We start from the raw sequence: 15843 nt of genomic DNA, 5'->3' as shown, positions 1-15843 counted from the left end.
ATTGCGCTGCAAAATATGATACATTCAAACGCGATTGCGCTGCAAAATATGATACATTCAAGCGCGATCGCGCTCAAATATAAAACATTATGGTTACCATATACATATCTACGTTTTAGCAGATATCCACAAACACAGTAACAGTAAACGCGGGTCTAAATATTATAATATTCACCATATATCTAGCAACAGTTCAACTGCAATGTGAAATTTATGCAACAATAACAAACTATCATATGTAAGAATTTCTTACCTTATCTTTCTTGTCTTCAAATCGCGTTCTTCTTCTGATGTAAATCCAATGTAAGCTCAGGCGCGTCTAAAAGCAGAGACTTGTAAAGTGTTTTGGTGTTTTGTTTTTGAGGTAGGCCTAATGAGCCCGATCGCGTTCCATGTGGAGATTTGCACGTGAATATCTTTTGCGCGAGTGGGCGTGGTATCATGTGGTGTTCATGTCATTTTTGACTGGAGAAGATTTTCTTTTTCCTGAAAATACTAGTTAAAGGGATACTCCACTTTTTTTGGAAATAGGCTCATTTTACATCTCCCCCAGAGTTAAACGGTTGAGTTTTACCGTTTTCGAATCCATTCAGCCGATCTCCGGGTCTGGGGGTCCCACTTTTAGCATAGCTTAGCATAATGAATTGAACCGGACAAGACCATTAGCATCTCTCTCAAAAAATGAACAAAGGGTTTCGATATTTTTCCTATTTAAAACTTGACTCTTCTGTAGTTACATCGTGTACTAAGACCGACGGGAAATGAAAAGTTGCGATTTTGTAGGCTGATATATGGCTAGGAACTATACTCTCATTCCTGCGTAATAATCAAGAAACTTTGCTCTGATAATAGTCCCCAGCTCAGTAGCCTATTATCAGGCAGCATGCGCTGCGTCATATCATTACGCCTGCTGCACTCATGGTACGGCAGCAAAGTTTCTTTTTAGAAAAAAAATAGAAATATAAAACCAGTCCTAATTGACAGAAAACAAGTTGACAAAAAGATTGAATCCAAGATTGGGTGAAAATGTGGTTAAATGAGTGATTTATAAGCTATTTTTTATAGGCCTGTCATTTTTGACCAGGAACACCATAGGTGTAATAGGATTTTGAACACCACATGAGGGTTAAAAAAATAATGACCAAGCGTTTGAGAAGCTGGACATCTTGTTGGTTTTATACAAATTACTTAAACAGAGAATATTTGTTTTCAGTTTGAATCCGATAATTTAAAAGTACACACTTAAATGTTTATAAAGGTATATGGCTCATAAATGTGTGACAAGTATTCGCTGCGTTTTGTTTCAGTTTATAGACATGCTCAATAAAAAAAAAGTTCACCGTGACGGAGAGGCAGAATGCACACCCTGTTTATTTTCTTTATTTTACAAAAGCTCAATGTTTTGATTTGATTGTAAGTGGACACATACAAAAGTAGAAATATCACAGGTTCTTTTTTTATATTTCTTTTTTCTGTATGACCACAAATGACGGACAAATTTAAGTTTATATTGCTACAATGTGGAGAAAATCCACCAAACCGCGCCCGCGCCCAGACCTCAGAGGGTTAATATATTTAATATATCAAAATATCCCAAAGTAGGGCTGAATGATTTTGGAAAATAATCTAGTTGTAATTGCACCATTTACCAATATTGCGATTGCGATTTAATATGTGATTACTTTTTAAGTTATTTATCTTCTGTATTATTCGACAAAGACAAGCAATAAATCATTGTATAATAGGGATGGGAATCTTTAGGCACCTCATGATCTACTATTTTCTTAATTAATCTTATTAATAACACTTAAAATCATTATTTAATTACATGTGTCATATGCATTATTAAAAACAATAAAGAATTTAAATAGGTTATATAATCTAATATAGCTTAAATACAAAAGCTAGTAAATAATAAAGAGGAACAAAAAAAAACATTACAAGCAATAAACAAAGAGTGCTTTCAGTATTTAAAAGTAGGCTGTCTGAACGCTTTCTGTTCAAGAGCTGTGAGTGATTTTATTTCTCAGTTTAGATACGATAAGCTGCATTCACACTAATGCACAGATCTCTTTTACATTTACATTTAGTCATTTAGCAGACACTTTTGTCCCAAGCGACTTACAAATTAGGACTAAATTAAGCGTAGACGTCGCTCGTTGACCGATCGTAGGCTTCTGGTAGACGTCGCTCGTTGACCGATCGTAGGCTTCCGGTAGACGTCGCTCGTTGACCGATCGTAGGCTTCTGGTAGACGTCGCTCGTTGACCGATCGTAGGCTTCTGGGAGACGTCGCTCGTTGACCGATTGTAGGCTTCTAGTAGACGTCGCTCGTTGACCGATCGTAGGCTTCTGGTAGACGTCGCTCGTTGACCGATCATAGGCTTCTGGTAGACGTCGCTCGTTGACCGATCGTAGGCTTCTGGTAGACGTCGCTCGTTGACCGATCGTAGGCTTCTGGGAGACGTCGCTCGTTGACCGATCGTAGGCTTCTAGTAGACGTCGCTCGTTGACCGATCGTAGGCTTCTGGTAGACGTCGCTCGTTGACCGATCATAGGCTTCTGGTAGACGTCACTCGTTGACCGATCGTAGGCTTCTGGTAGACGTCGCTCGTTGACCGATCGTAGGCTTCTGGTAGATGTCACTCGTTGACCGATCGTAGGCTTCTCGCTCGTTGACCGATCATAGGCTTCTCGCTCGTTGACCGATCGTAGGCTTCTGGTAGTCGTCGCTCTTTGACCGATCGTAGGCTTCTGGTAGTCGTCGCTCTTTGACCGATCGTAGGCTTCTGGTAGACGTCGCTCGTTGACAGATCATAGGTTTCTGGTAGACGTCGCTCGTTGACCGATCGTAGGCTTCTGGGAGACGTCGCTCGTTGACCGATCGTAGGCTTCTAGTAGATGTCGCTCGTTGACCGATCGTAGGCTTCTGGGAGACGTCGCTCGTTGACTGATCGTAGGCTTCTAGTAGACGTCGCTCGTTGACCGATCGTAGGCTTCTGGTAGTCGTCGCTCTTTGACCGATCGTAGGCTTCTGGTAGACGTCGCTCGTTGACAGATCATAGGTTTCTGGTAGACGTCGCTCGTTGACCGATCGTAGGCTTCTGGGAGACGTCGCTCGTTGACCGATCGTAGGCTTCTAGTAGACGTCGCTCGTTGACGATCGTAGGCTTCTGGTAGACGTCGCTCGTTGACCGATCGTAGGCTTCTGGTAGACGTCGCTCGTTGACCGATCGTAGGCTTCTGGTAGATGTCGCTCGTTGACCGATCGTAGGCTTCTGGTAGTCGTCGCTCTTTGACCGATCGTAGGCTTCTGGTAGTCGTCGCTCTTTGACCGATCGTAGGCTTCTGGTAGACGTCGCTCCTTGACAGATCATAGGTTTCTGGTAGACGTCGCTCGTTGACCGATCGTAGGCTTCTAGTAGACGTCGCTCGTTGACCGATCGTAGGCTTCTAGTAGACGTCGCTCGTTGACCGATCGTAGGCTTCTGGGAGACGTCGCTCGTTGACCGATCGTAGGCTTCTAGTAGACGTCGCTGAGTGTAATCGCAGCTTTTGCTGTTAAAAAATCGTGTTTCATCATATTGCGATATTACATTTACATTTATCTGACGCTTTTATCCAAAGCGACTTACAATTGCTATATATATGTCAGGGGTCACACGCCTCTGGAGCAACTAGGGGTTAAGTGTCTTGCTCAGTCTTGACACATTGGCGTCTCACAGTGGATTCGAACCGGGGTCTCTCACACCAAAGGCATGTGTCTTATCCATTGCGCCACCACCACCCCTTAAGCTCTACCACTGGACCATTAAGGTACATTACTGGTAACTTCTATAACAAAGTAAATCCCTCACAGAAGTCATTCAACTCATTTGATATTTAGAAGGAAAAATATTGATTAATACCTTGATTTATAATCACTCATTACATATACACTAAAGCAGCAGTGGATTCACCATAAACCCCGTGGTTTACCCTGTTGGATTTTAGTTGTATGCGGTCTATAAGGTATGGCTTTGTGTGTACATGTGAACAAGGAAAGGCCACAGGAAGGTTGTGATCATGTTTAATGGAGCACAAGTCATAAAGAGACATTTTTTATGCATCTATATCCATCTGCATGGACTCTGTTTGTACGCGTTCTAAACTTGCATACTCCTATTATCAACTGCAACGGCACAGGAAAGCCAATACATCACGCATCTGTGTTTAAAAACTAAGCTCAGACTCGATTCTGAAATTCTCTGAATCGTTGGAGAGAGAATCTATAACATATATATATATATATATATATATATATATATATATATATACATTATTATGACATAATATCACATAAATTGAACGGAGTGTTCTTTCCTGTATGCCAGGCCTGTATGATTAGTGTGCCAAGTTGATGCTAAATTTGCAGACTGCTTTTCTCTCGCGTGTCACGTGACCAGAGTGTAATCGCAGCTTTTGCGGTTAAAAAATAGTTTCATCATATTGCGATATTATCACAAATGCAATTAATTGTTCAGCCCTACCGCAGAGGTATATATTGCGATATGCATATCGAAACGGCTTGCAATAACTGGGGTCATGAACAAAAGATAAAGAGAAAATCACTCACTGCTCTTGGCTGAATAACTTTTGTAGCTTTAAAGACAGGGTAGGTAGGATTTTTCTAAAAAAAAAAACATTCCAAATTTGTTTAAACTGTCTTTATATACCAATACATAATTAAAATGTAAGTACTTTGAAAAAGAGAGTATAAAAATCGAGTGTCTGTAGACCTCTCACGACTGTTGTAAACACAGCTAATTATTTCCATTCACTCCACCCCCTCCCTTCTGAGCTCCTTCCAAAGCCACACCCCCAAAACACATGAACGCGTGACCCCGAACGCTCAGGCTCAGCTGGAAGACGCATTTATTTACCTGAGACGAGTGGAGAGGAACGAGCGCAGTGCATGCAGTGAAATCATGTCAGAATCACATGTAATAAAATACCTAACTTTATCACTATAAATATAAACAAATAAGATGGCTTTTAGTACTCACTATCAAGCTAGCATATCGATACTGGTAAAGTAAAAAGTTGGTTCGGTAACAAGCTATATTTATAGGTAACGAGCTATATTTATAAGGCAATGCTAAAAACAAGTTGCATTGATACACGTTTTTCCATTATCATCAGTTAAACTGTGATGAAGGTGAATTTCGTGTAAGATTAATAACATATACAGTGTTTTGCATGTAAGAGTTTCCATGATGAAAACATTGTTGACTCTGAGGAGGACTAACGTTACACTCCAGAGACAATTACCGCATCGTCGGTTCGAGGACAGGTCCAGGGTCGAGGGCGAAGCAGAGGAGGTCGTGCAAGAGTGTGGGCAACCAGGGTCCGAGGAAGTAGTTTTTGCCTTGTTTGCCTTCGCTGACTGCATATGCAGGTGCTTTGAATTTTGAATGCTCTTTCTCTGCCATAATTTCACTCTTCGTAGGTTCTGCGCCTCTCTTGCACTCCTCAAATCAAACGGGTGCGTGCGCATATGGGCAGATCTAGCAACAGGAGTGTAGCCATGGTTGCGATAGTGAGTGACAGCTGCCCAAACCAATCAATTGTTTCGTCCCAAATGGAAATAATGAGCTGTTTATTGCAGATTAAAAGGTCTACAGTCACTTGATTTTTATGCTATCTTTTTCAGAGCACTTACATTTTAATTATGTATTGGTATATAAAGACAGTTTAACAAATTTGAAAAAAAAGTTTTTTTATAAAAATCCTACCTACCCTACCTTTAAGAATCAGAATTAATAAACTGTGTTTTATTTTCATATTTGATTATTCAGCTTCTGTTGTATAATAACCCTAATGTAGGATAAGCTGAACCCCGTGGTTTACCCTGTTGTTACAATAACACTTCTTATGTTACAGTAAAACACTGATGTTCACTTTCTGAAGCTGTAGGGATGTTTTCTTGTCACAAAAATAATGTGAAACACGTATGTTGGTTATATCATTTTAAGTAAATTTTTAAAATAATTGAAGTTTATTTTACTCACTTTAAGCATTGTCGTATTGCATATAGGATATCGCATATCGCATTTTTGCAGCCCTAGTTTTAGGAAATGTTCTGTTTTTGAAAGGAGGAAAATCATGTCAGGAGTAACAGGGTTGAGTGAAACATGTAGGACACAGGTAATGCTAATAAAATAGTTCATTTAAATCTAGTTAAAGCTGTGGTCACTACACTTTGAGCTTGTGAAGTTTCTACACACTGCAACAGTCGTGAAAGGACGTCACATTCTGCGGCAGCTTTTTTACAGACATAAGTTCAACATATAACAAATAATAATAATTAAAATTTAAAAAATAAACAATCCACTCCACTTGAATGCTGAACGCTTGTGTTATTTCTCACAGGGTAATTCACTTGAGCTTGTGTTTCTGGTGTCCCACTTTCACATGCGCATGAATGGAAGTCTAAAAAGAAAGTCTAGTGTGAACGGCCATTAATAATTCAAAACCTTTTTTAGTAAAATAAATATTTTCAAAGTCGGTGACAAAATATGGCAGTATTGTATATTTTAATGTTAACATCATGTTAGATGATTGTGTCATTTATCAAATATATATTATATATTTTGTTAAAGAAACATGGGATTCATGCCTATAATTTTTAAAAAAATAAAAATTGGAAGATAAATTTACCTCATTCATGGAAAGGACATATAATCAATAAAAAGGCAAATTATCAAATTATCATATTTTATAGCAGTTGTTTACTTTATACTATTACATCAGGGTTCAATTTCATGTCCTTTCACACTATATTTCTCTTTTAATTATGTTGATGTACTGAAAATGAAATTAATTTTTTTTTTTTTTTATGTCAGACCTGATGGAAAAGAGCGAGGAGAGTGAAGAACTGAGTGAAGTGGAGGAGGAACATCATGTTAAACCTGGAGAAAAACCTTTGAGTCGCTCAAAGACTAAACAGACATTTTTAAAGAAAAGAAGAGCCAAGAAATCTTTCACCTGCACTCAGTGTGGAAAGAGTTTATCAAGCAAACAAAGTCTTGAGCTTCACATGAGAATCCACACTGGAGAGAAGCCGTTCACATGTGATCAGTGTGGAAAGAGTTTCACAACCAAACAGACTTTTGATGTTCACATGAGAGTTCACACTGAAGAGAAGCCATTTAAGTGTGATCAATGTGGGAAAGATTTCAGTCAATCTTCACACCATAAATTACACATGAGGATCCACACCGGAGAGAAGCCATTCATGTGTGATCAGTGTGAAAAGAGATTCTCAAACAAACAAAGTCTTAAGATGCACATGAGGATCCACACTGGAGAGAAGCCGTACACATGTGATCAATGCAGCAAAACATTTGTCTGTGCATCAAACCTGAAGACACACCTGACAGTTCATACAAAGGAGAAGCCGCATTCATGTTCTGTGTGTGGAAAGAGTTTTTCACTGCTGCATACTTTACAGAATCATGAGAAAATACACACTGGTGTGAGAGAGTACATGTGCTTTGAGTGTGAGAAGACTTTTACTAGAGTGGACAGTCTAAAACAGCACCAGAGAATTCACACTGGAGAAAAACCTTACAAGTGTTCACACTGTGACAAGAGATTCAGTCAGTCAGCAAATCTGAAAACACATGAGAGGATCCACACTGGAGAAAAACCTTACAAGTGTTCACACTGTGACAAGAGATTCATTCAATCGGCAGATAAAAAAACACACGAGAGGATCCACACTGGAGAGAAGCCGTTCCCTTGTGATCAATGTGGGAAGAGTTTCTCAAACAAAAACAATCTTAATGGTCACATGAGGATCCACACTGGAGAGAAGCCATTCATGTGTGATCAGTGTGAAAAGAGTTTATCAACCAAACAAAGTCTTGAGATTCACATGAGGATCCACACCGGAGAGAAGCCGTTCACGTGTGATCAATGCGGCAAAACATTTCTTAGTGCATCACACCTGAAGACACACCTGACAGTTCATACGAAGGAGAAGCCGCATTCATGTTCTGTGTGTGGAAAGAGTTTTTCACAGCTGCAACATTTATACACACATGAGAAAATCCACACTGGTGTGAGAGAGTACATGTGCTTTGAGTGTGAGAAGACTTTTACTAGAGCGGACAGTTTAAAACTGCACCAGAGAATTCACACTGGAGAAAAACCTTACAAGTGTTCACACTGTGACAAGAGATTCAGTTATTCATCAAATCTGAAAAAACATGAGAGGATCCACACTGGAGAGAAGCCTTACAAGTGTTCACACTGTGACAAGAGATTCATTCAGTCGGCAGATAAAACAACACACGAGAGGATCCACACTGGAGAGAAGCCGCACACGTGTGATCAGTGTGGAAAGAGTTTCTCTGTTAAAATTAGCCTGAAGCGACACATGAGGATCCATGCAGTGGAGAAACCACATCACCGCAGTCAGAGATCAAGGTAGGGCTGCACGATATTGACCAAATGTGATATTGTGATATCGATGTTAATTTTGATATTTTTAAACATAAAAGTTATAGGAAAACGCATGAAAATAGATTCATAACAAATAAACACAAGGTTTATTTCAACTGATAGTCATATTGGACTGGTACAACATGAATAAATACATAATAACCATGTCTACAGAACAGGATATGTTTTACTGGTTGTATGTACACTACAGTATAAAAACTATAAATAAAGAGCAAGCCTACAGAACAGGACATGTTAGAAACAATCAAAAAAAAAAAAAAAAACAAGTAAAAAGAAAATGTCATTAGAAACAGGGCCCATCAACAACCGTGTAACCTTTAGAAGGCAATTAAAGGGATATTTCACCCAAAAAGGAAAATTAGCCCATGATTTACTCACCCAACACTTCCCCTTAGCAAACCAACATATTTATTTAAAAATGTACTATAAACAGTAGATGGCGGCAGAGGACCGCTTATTGACTTATAAGCCATTTTCACTCCATAATAGTTTTTTCTAGGGCTGCCACTAACGACTATTTTTGTATCGATTAATCTATTGACTAATTTAGTAAAAAAATGTATTCAAACATAAAATAAAAATAAAATAACTAAATATTAGTAATAACAATAATAAGTCTGAGAAAGTCAGCATGTTCTGAATGTCAGTATATCCACATGTTCTGGGCTTCTGTTCAGCACAGCTAGATGAAAAAAATAAACAGGACTTCAGTAGTAAAACGCCAAATGAAATCCAAATGTCTATGAAATCCTTTTTTAAAGCAAAAGTAAAGTAGGGCTGCAGCTATCGATTATTTTAGTAATTGAGTATTTTGCCAATTATTCCACTGATAAATCGAGTAATCAACAAAAATGTGGTAATAAAGATAGATCTAAGTGAAACAACAGCCATTAAAATACAAATATATAATAAAAATCAATAATTGGTTAAAATAAAGTTTCAAAGTAAGTCATAATTTGGGTTTTATTGAACAACACTGTTAGGTTACATGATCAAGGTCACTATTTTTTTAACATGTGATTACCCTTAGTACTTGAAATATTGATTATTCCTCTCTCATCTTGTCTGTAAGAAATGAAACTTGTTTGTTTTTAGCAGAACTGCCAGAAAGCATCTGGAAGGAGAGGACAGAGAGAACGCCAGTGATCCAGAACCTGCAGAATGAAACATCATGATACTGAAGAACAAAGAGGTTGGTGTTTATTCTTGATTCCTCATTCATTCTTCATGATGAAGAACATGCTGATGCTCACCAGATTTACATTGTTTCATGACCAAACTAGTGTTTTAGAACACAAATCATCTTCATGACATTAAAATAGATCATAATCGTGCACCGCTGTTGTCCACTAGATTTGATGGGATTAAAATGACTATTGAACTCATCAGTGATCTTGACTTTGAGCTTCACTTTTCATTTCACGTTTGCCTCTCATTTGAAATCTCACTTGATTTAATGTTTCTTTTAGACCTGATGGACGTGAACGAGAAAGCAAAAACAGAAGCCTAAAAAACTCTTCACATGTAAATCAATTCTGAAGGTTCACATGAGGATCCACAGCGGAGAGAAACTTTACACACGTGATCAATGCGGGAAGAGTTTCACTCTGGCCTTCGTTCTGAAATCACTTTTGCCTTCTCATTCAGAAGAAGAGCACCAGAAAAATTACACCGGAAAAAACACTTTCATATTCAGGAGCTGAAGAAGAGGCCGTAACACTTTTAACAGAGACATGAATCTGATATTAATTGTAACTCGTCTCATTAGTTTTTAATTTTTATACATTTTTGTACTTGATGTAATGATTGATTAAACTTATAATTTTAATTTTACACATTGTACCAAATGATTTTGATCACACGTGGTAGGATCCGTGTGTGTTTCTGTGTGTGTGTGTGTGTGCTGACCGAGGCTGAGAGTTCACGCTCGCAGCTGAACTTTTGCTCTCTTGCCTATGTGTGTGTGTCGGATTTGATGAGATTATCAGCCGGCGCATCTGGTCGAACAAAGTCTTGTTGTTTTCTGACGTGTAAATCAGTGTCTAAGAAGATCCCTAGGGGGTGCTTTCGAGATCGCTCTATTGGTCAGCGGATGTTCGCCAAGCAATGAAACAGAAGGGTTTTGTTGATTCAAAAGTGAGAGATCTGTGTTTTAAGATAGCCAGTCGCTGATTTACGCCGTTTGTGGCGCCATTTGGTCTGCACGTCCTGGCGGCGGAATATTGAGACAATAGGGGTAATTTCAGTAATTTAATCATGTAGAGGGAGAGCTGACAATCTGATCATCTTCTTTGCGTTACATCCCCTTGTCTTGTGTGGACTTTTATTATTTCCTGTTTTTGTAGTCCTTTGTAGTTTTTCCTGTTGATTAGTTCATGATTGTTCCCAGGTGTATCTTGTTTCCTCATTACTTAGTTAAGCTTGTTTGTCCATGTGTATTTACACTCACCTAAAGGTTTATTAGGAACACCTGTTCAATTTCTCATTAATGCAATTATCTAATCAACCAATCACATGGCAGTTGCTTCAATGCATTTAGGGGTGTGGTCCTGGTCAAGACAATCTCCTGAACTCCAAACTGAATGTCAGAATGGGAAAGAAAGGTGATTTAAGCAATTTTGAGCGTGGCATGGTTGTTGGTGCCAGACGGGCCGGTCTGAGTATTTCACAATCTGCTCAGTTACTGTGATTTTCACGCACAACCATTTCTAGGGTTTACAAAGAATGGTGTGAAAAGAGAAAAACATCCAGTATGCGGCAGTCCTGTGGGCGAAAATGCCTTGTTGATGCTAGAGGTCAGAGGAGAATGGGCCGACTGATTCAAGCTGATAGAAGAGCAACTTTGACTGAAATAACCACTCGTTACAACTGAGGTATGCAGCAAAGCATTTGTGAAGCCACAACACGCACAACCTTGAGGCGGATGGGCTACAACAGCAGAAGACCCCACCGGGTACCACTCATCTCCACTACAAATAGGAAAAAGAGGCTACAATTTGCACAAGCTCACCAAAATTGGACAGTTGAAGACTGGAAAAATGTTGCCTGGTCTGATGAGTCTCGATTTCTGTTGAGACATTCAGATGGTAGGATGGATCCATCACATGGATCCATCATGCCTTGTTACCACTGTGCAGGCTGGTGGTGGTGGTGTAATGGTGTGGGGGATGTTTTCTTGGCACACTTTAGGCCCCTTAGTGCCAATTGGGCATCGTTTAAATGCCACGGCCTACCTGAGCATTGTTTCTGACCATGTCCATCCCTTTATGACCACCATGTACCCATCCTCTGATGGCTACTTCCAGCAGGATAATTCACCATGTCACAAAGCTCGAATCATTTCAAATTGGTTTCTTGAACATGACAATGAGTTCACTGTACTAAAATGGCCCCCACAGTCACCAGATCTCAACCCAATAGAGCATCTTTGGGATGTGGTGGAACGGGAGCTTCGTGCCCTGGATGTGCATCCCACAAATCTCCATCAACTGCAAGATGCTATCTTATCAATATGGGCCAACATTTCTAAAGAATGCTTTCAGCACCTTGTTGAATCAATGCCACGTAGAATTAAGGCAGTTCTGAAGGCGAAAGGGGGTCAAACACAGTATTAGTATGGTGTTCCTAATAATCCTTTAGGTGAGTGTATAGCCCTTGTGTTTCACTTGTTACTTTGTCAGTTGTTGTGAGTGTAATAGTTGCCTCTGTCTCCGTGATCCCCCCGGTTTTGTTCCTTTGTTCTTCGAGTTCTGTGTTCTCTGTTTTATGTGTTACTTTATTAAATCACCCTGCGTTTAGATCCACGTCTTCGCCTGCTTTCCTCAGTTTCGTTACAATCAAATTGAAAACGGGCTCATCCACCAGATTTAATTTACTACGTGGAATTAGACAAGGCTGTTCAATTTCACCGTATTTATTTTTATAAGCTGGTCAATTACTTTCTGTTCGTCTTAGGACAAGTACTATACAGGGCATTAATATCGTGGATAGAGAGATCATATTGAGTCAAAGATGATACTACACTGTTTTACACAACTCTGCTCAGGTTTATTTAGCTATTAGTATTATTAGGTTATTTTCCAGGACATCAGGCTTACTTTTAAATATACATAAATGTGAACTCTTATCAATCAAAAATTGTTGTTTAACAAACATTGAAGGCATCCCAGTGAAAGTTACTTATTTGGGAGAGTCGTTTCTAGGATATGATGAACAGATGTGTTGATTACTTTTCTCTTGATTCTGGAAAAAAAACTAAACAGAAAGACACAAAATCTCTGGTTACACAGAGATCTGTCTCTCAAGGGTAGAACTTTACTTTCCAAAACAGATGGTCTTTCACGTCTAGCTAACTCTGCTACATCTCTTTATGTTGATGCTCAGACTTCCAGGATAGTTCACCAATGTTTATTTAATTTCTTTTGGAAAAATTATAAACACTATATTAGAAAATCTGTAGTTATAAATTCTTGTGAAAAAGGTAGACTTAAAGGCATACTTCACCGATTAGCATTAAGTTTTGTATCATTAGAAAACCTGTAGTATTTTCAAATGCCTGTGCTTCCCTCCCTCATCGTTTGCTTTGCCTTTTATTTTAGACATACTAGAGGTTTAATATTTACATTTCATATTTGTTGTTTCGGATGATCTTGTGACTTCAGCTCAGAAATATTTGACTTGCTTTGTTATAAATGTAATTTGACTTCTTGGAAAATGTTATATACATAAATGTAAGTTTGCCATTAACAAACCATTTTTTCTGTGTTTTTGAAAGAATTTAAAATACATATTACTACAAATTAGGCCTACATCTTCAGTAAATATGAAAGCAAGTATTTGTAAGAATTTTACTCTTGTGTACTTTCTCTCTATCTTTTTTTTTGTCTTTTATTTTTCAGTTTTCAGCTAATCACTGTTCACTCTAATTTTCTCATTTGTATTCTGATGACATTGAACACATTGTTAATACATTTTGTATATTTTGTACACAAAGTTGTATATAATAAATATGTAATTGCTGTACTTTTTGAAATAAAAACTGCTTCCTTCCTCATCATGCATCACATGAAAAAAAAAGGAGTAAAATGAGTCTCTGATCCAAAACCCACAATAGATGGCGCTAATTCAAGCTGCCAATGAAAAAGAAGAAGAAGAAGAGTTATAGATTCATATACAATATTGATCATTATCCAATTTTATGCAGGTTTGGTAGGGATTTGAGAAGAGAAGTGGAAAAGAATATCCCTAGATATAACTTTTCTCAGGCCAAATGGGATAAATACCAGGAGAATGCTCAAAGCTTAATTGGAAATGTTGATAGTGAGGGTTCTGTAGATAACTGGAATACTTAAATTAGTCTCATGATACATGAGGCTGCTTGCTATACTATTCCTGTGAAACAGGAACCTAGGTCACCTATGCTGGTTCCTTGGTGGAATAAAGAATGTGATGAAGCTGTAAGGAGTAGGAATAAAGCATATAGAAGATTAAGAAAGTATCCGATGTTGGTCAATGCAATAGAGTACAAACATCTAAGGGCAGTAGCAAGACGAGTTATAAAGGATGCAAAAAGAAATAGTTGGAGGAAGTTTTGTGGTATGTTAGGTCCTGAAACACCAGTAAGGCATTTGTGGTCAGCTGTACGTAGAATGTCAGGGGTATATAAAAGAAAATTGAGACCAGTGTTACAAAAGGGAGAGGTGGTAGCAGTTTCTAATAAGGAAAAAGCAGACATGTTTGTTGAGAGTTTTCAAGCTGTGCATAGATCAGAGAGAATGGGGGTTGAGAGGTGTAGGAAGAGGGCTGAATTGATGGAAGTTAATCGGTGGAAGTTGGAGAGGAGTTTAGAAAATAAAAATCCTATTAATTTGTTCTTTTCTTTAAAAGAGTTAAAGGATGCAATTATGTCTGGGCAAATACTACCCCGGGGAGAGATAGGCTGTCTTATGAGTTATTTAAATATCTGGATGATTTTGTACTTGAAGAAATCTTAGCTTTGTTTAATACTGTGTGGGCAGAGGGTCATTTGCCCAAGGAATGGAAACATGCCATTGTGGTCCCTGTCTTGAAACCAGGGAAAGAGGCATCTGACCCTAATTCATACCGCCCTATAGCACTCACAGCAGTGACTTGTAAGATTATGGAGAGGATGGTAACTAACAGATTAGTATATTTTTTTTAGAAACTAGGGGTCAATTTGTTGATGTACAGAATGGTTTTAGAAATGGAAGATCTACAATGGAGTCAGTTGCAGTTCTAGATCAAGATATTAAAAGGGCATTTAGCAATAAGGAAATAGTAGTGAGTGTATTTCTTGATATTGAGAAGGCTTATGATTCTTTGTGGAAGGAGGGATTGATGATTAAATTTTTTGACATGGGAGTTAGGGGACGAATCTTTAATTGGATAAAGAAATTTTTAATGAAAAGAACAATTCAAGTAAAGGTTGGTAGTGTTAGTTCAAAGACTGTGGACATAGAGAATGGAACCCCATAGGGTAGTGTAATAAGTCCAGTTTTATTTAATATAATGATTAATGATATCTTTGTTAAAATAGAGAGGATTTGGGTTATCTTTATTTGCAGATGACGGGGCCGTTTGGAAAAGAGGGCATAATGTAGAGTTTGTTTTAAAACAGATACAAAGAGTGTATCTGTAGAGGAATGAGGAAATACATGGGGCTTCAAAATCTCTGATATATGATATTTGGTTTTAAAAGAACTGCGCACAGTTTACCAATCTGTCCACATGGATGTCAATTGACAATCTGTACCCACAGTTTAAAAACCGTGCACACAGTTTATTTATTTTTCTCTTCTCGGAACCTAGGGGTGCTCCGTAAAAAAGTCGCTTGTTTTGGGCTTGTTTTCACGGGCCTGGTTGCTTATTTGTCTCGCGAGATCTGGCAACACTGGTGTAAGCATACCTTCCCAGCAAGGTGTCTGTTGCAAGAGGTTGCTGGAGATAATAGATACAATAATTAATTTTTTTGTCATAGTAAATCAGTGGGCAGGGAAGGTGAGCATGGACCAGGGAGGTATTGTAGAACACACAAATTGGTTACCTATAATCCTATTGGGTGCTGCCTGAAATGTATGTTGAGCTTGGTTTTCTTCAGGAAAAAGATAAATGGGAATAGAGGAATATCTTAATTCAATCAGTGAGAATACTATGATTGTTTTTACAGATGGATCTAGAGATCCAGTTAGTGGGAAAGCTGGATTTGGGGTATATGTGGAACAGTTAGGGTTGGAAATTGGTCGACGTATTTCTAATGGAAGTTCTGTTCTCACTGCTGAATTAATGGCAATTTTATGGGCTCTATGGTGGATTGAG

General features: G+C 38.5%; 1 protein-coding gene across 1 annotated transcript in view; it reads left to right on the top strand.

The window, feature by feature from the left end:
• Nucleotides 1-9996, top strand: part of LOC311287390 (uncharacterized protein) — an 89287-nt gene extending 79291 nt beyond the window's left edge. The window contains exon 4 of the mRNA XM_084404208.1: nt 9978-9996. The gene's annotated coding sequence lies outside the window, so the exon portion shown is untranslated. The remainder of the gene's footprint in view (nt 1-9977) is intronic.
• Nucleotides 9997-15843: the final 5847 nt, after the last annotated feature.

Source organism: Rutilus rutilus (assembly GCF_951802725.1).
Source record: "Rutilus rutilus genome assembly, chromosome: 1".
NCBI lineage: Eukaryota > Metazoa > Chordata > Actinopteri > Cypriniformes > Leuciscidae > Rutilus > Rutilus rutilus.
This window is presented reverse-complemented; position numbering and strand designations above follow the sequence as displayed.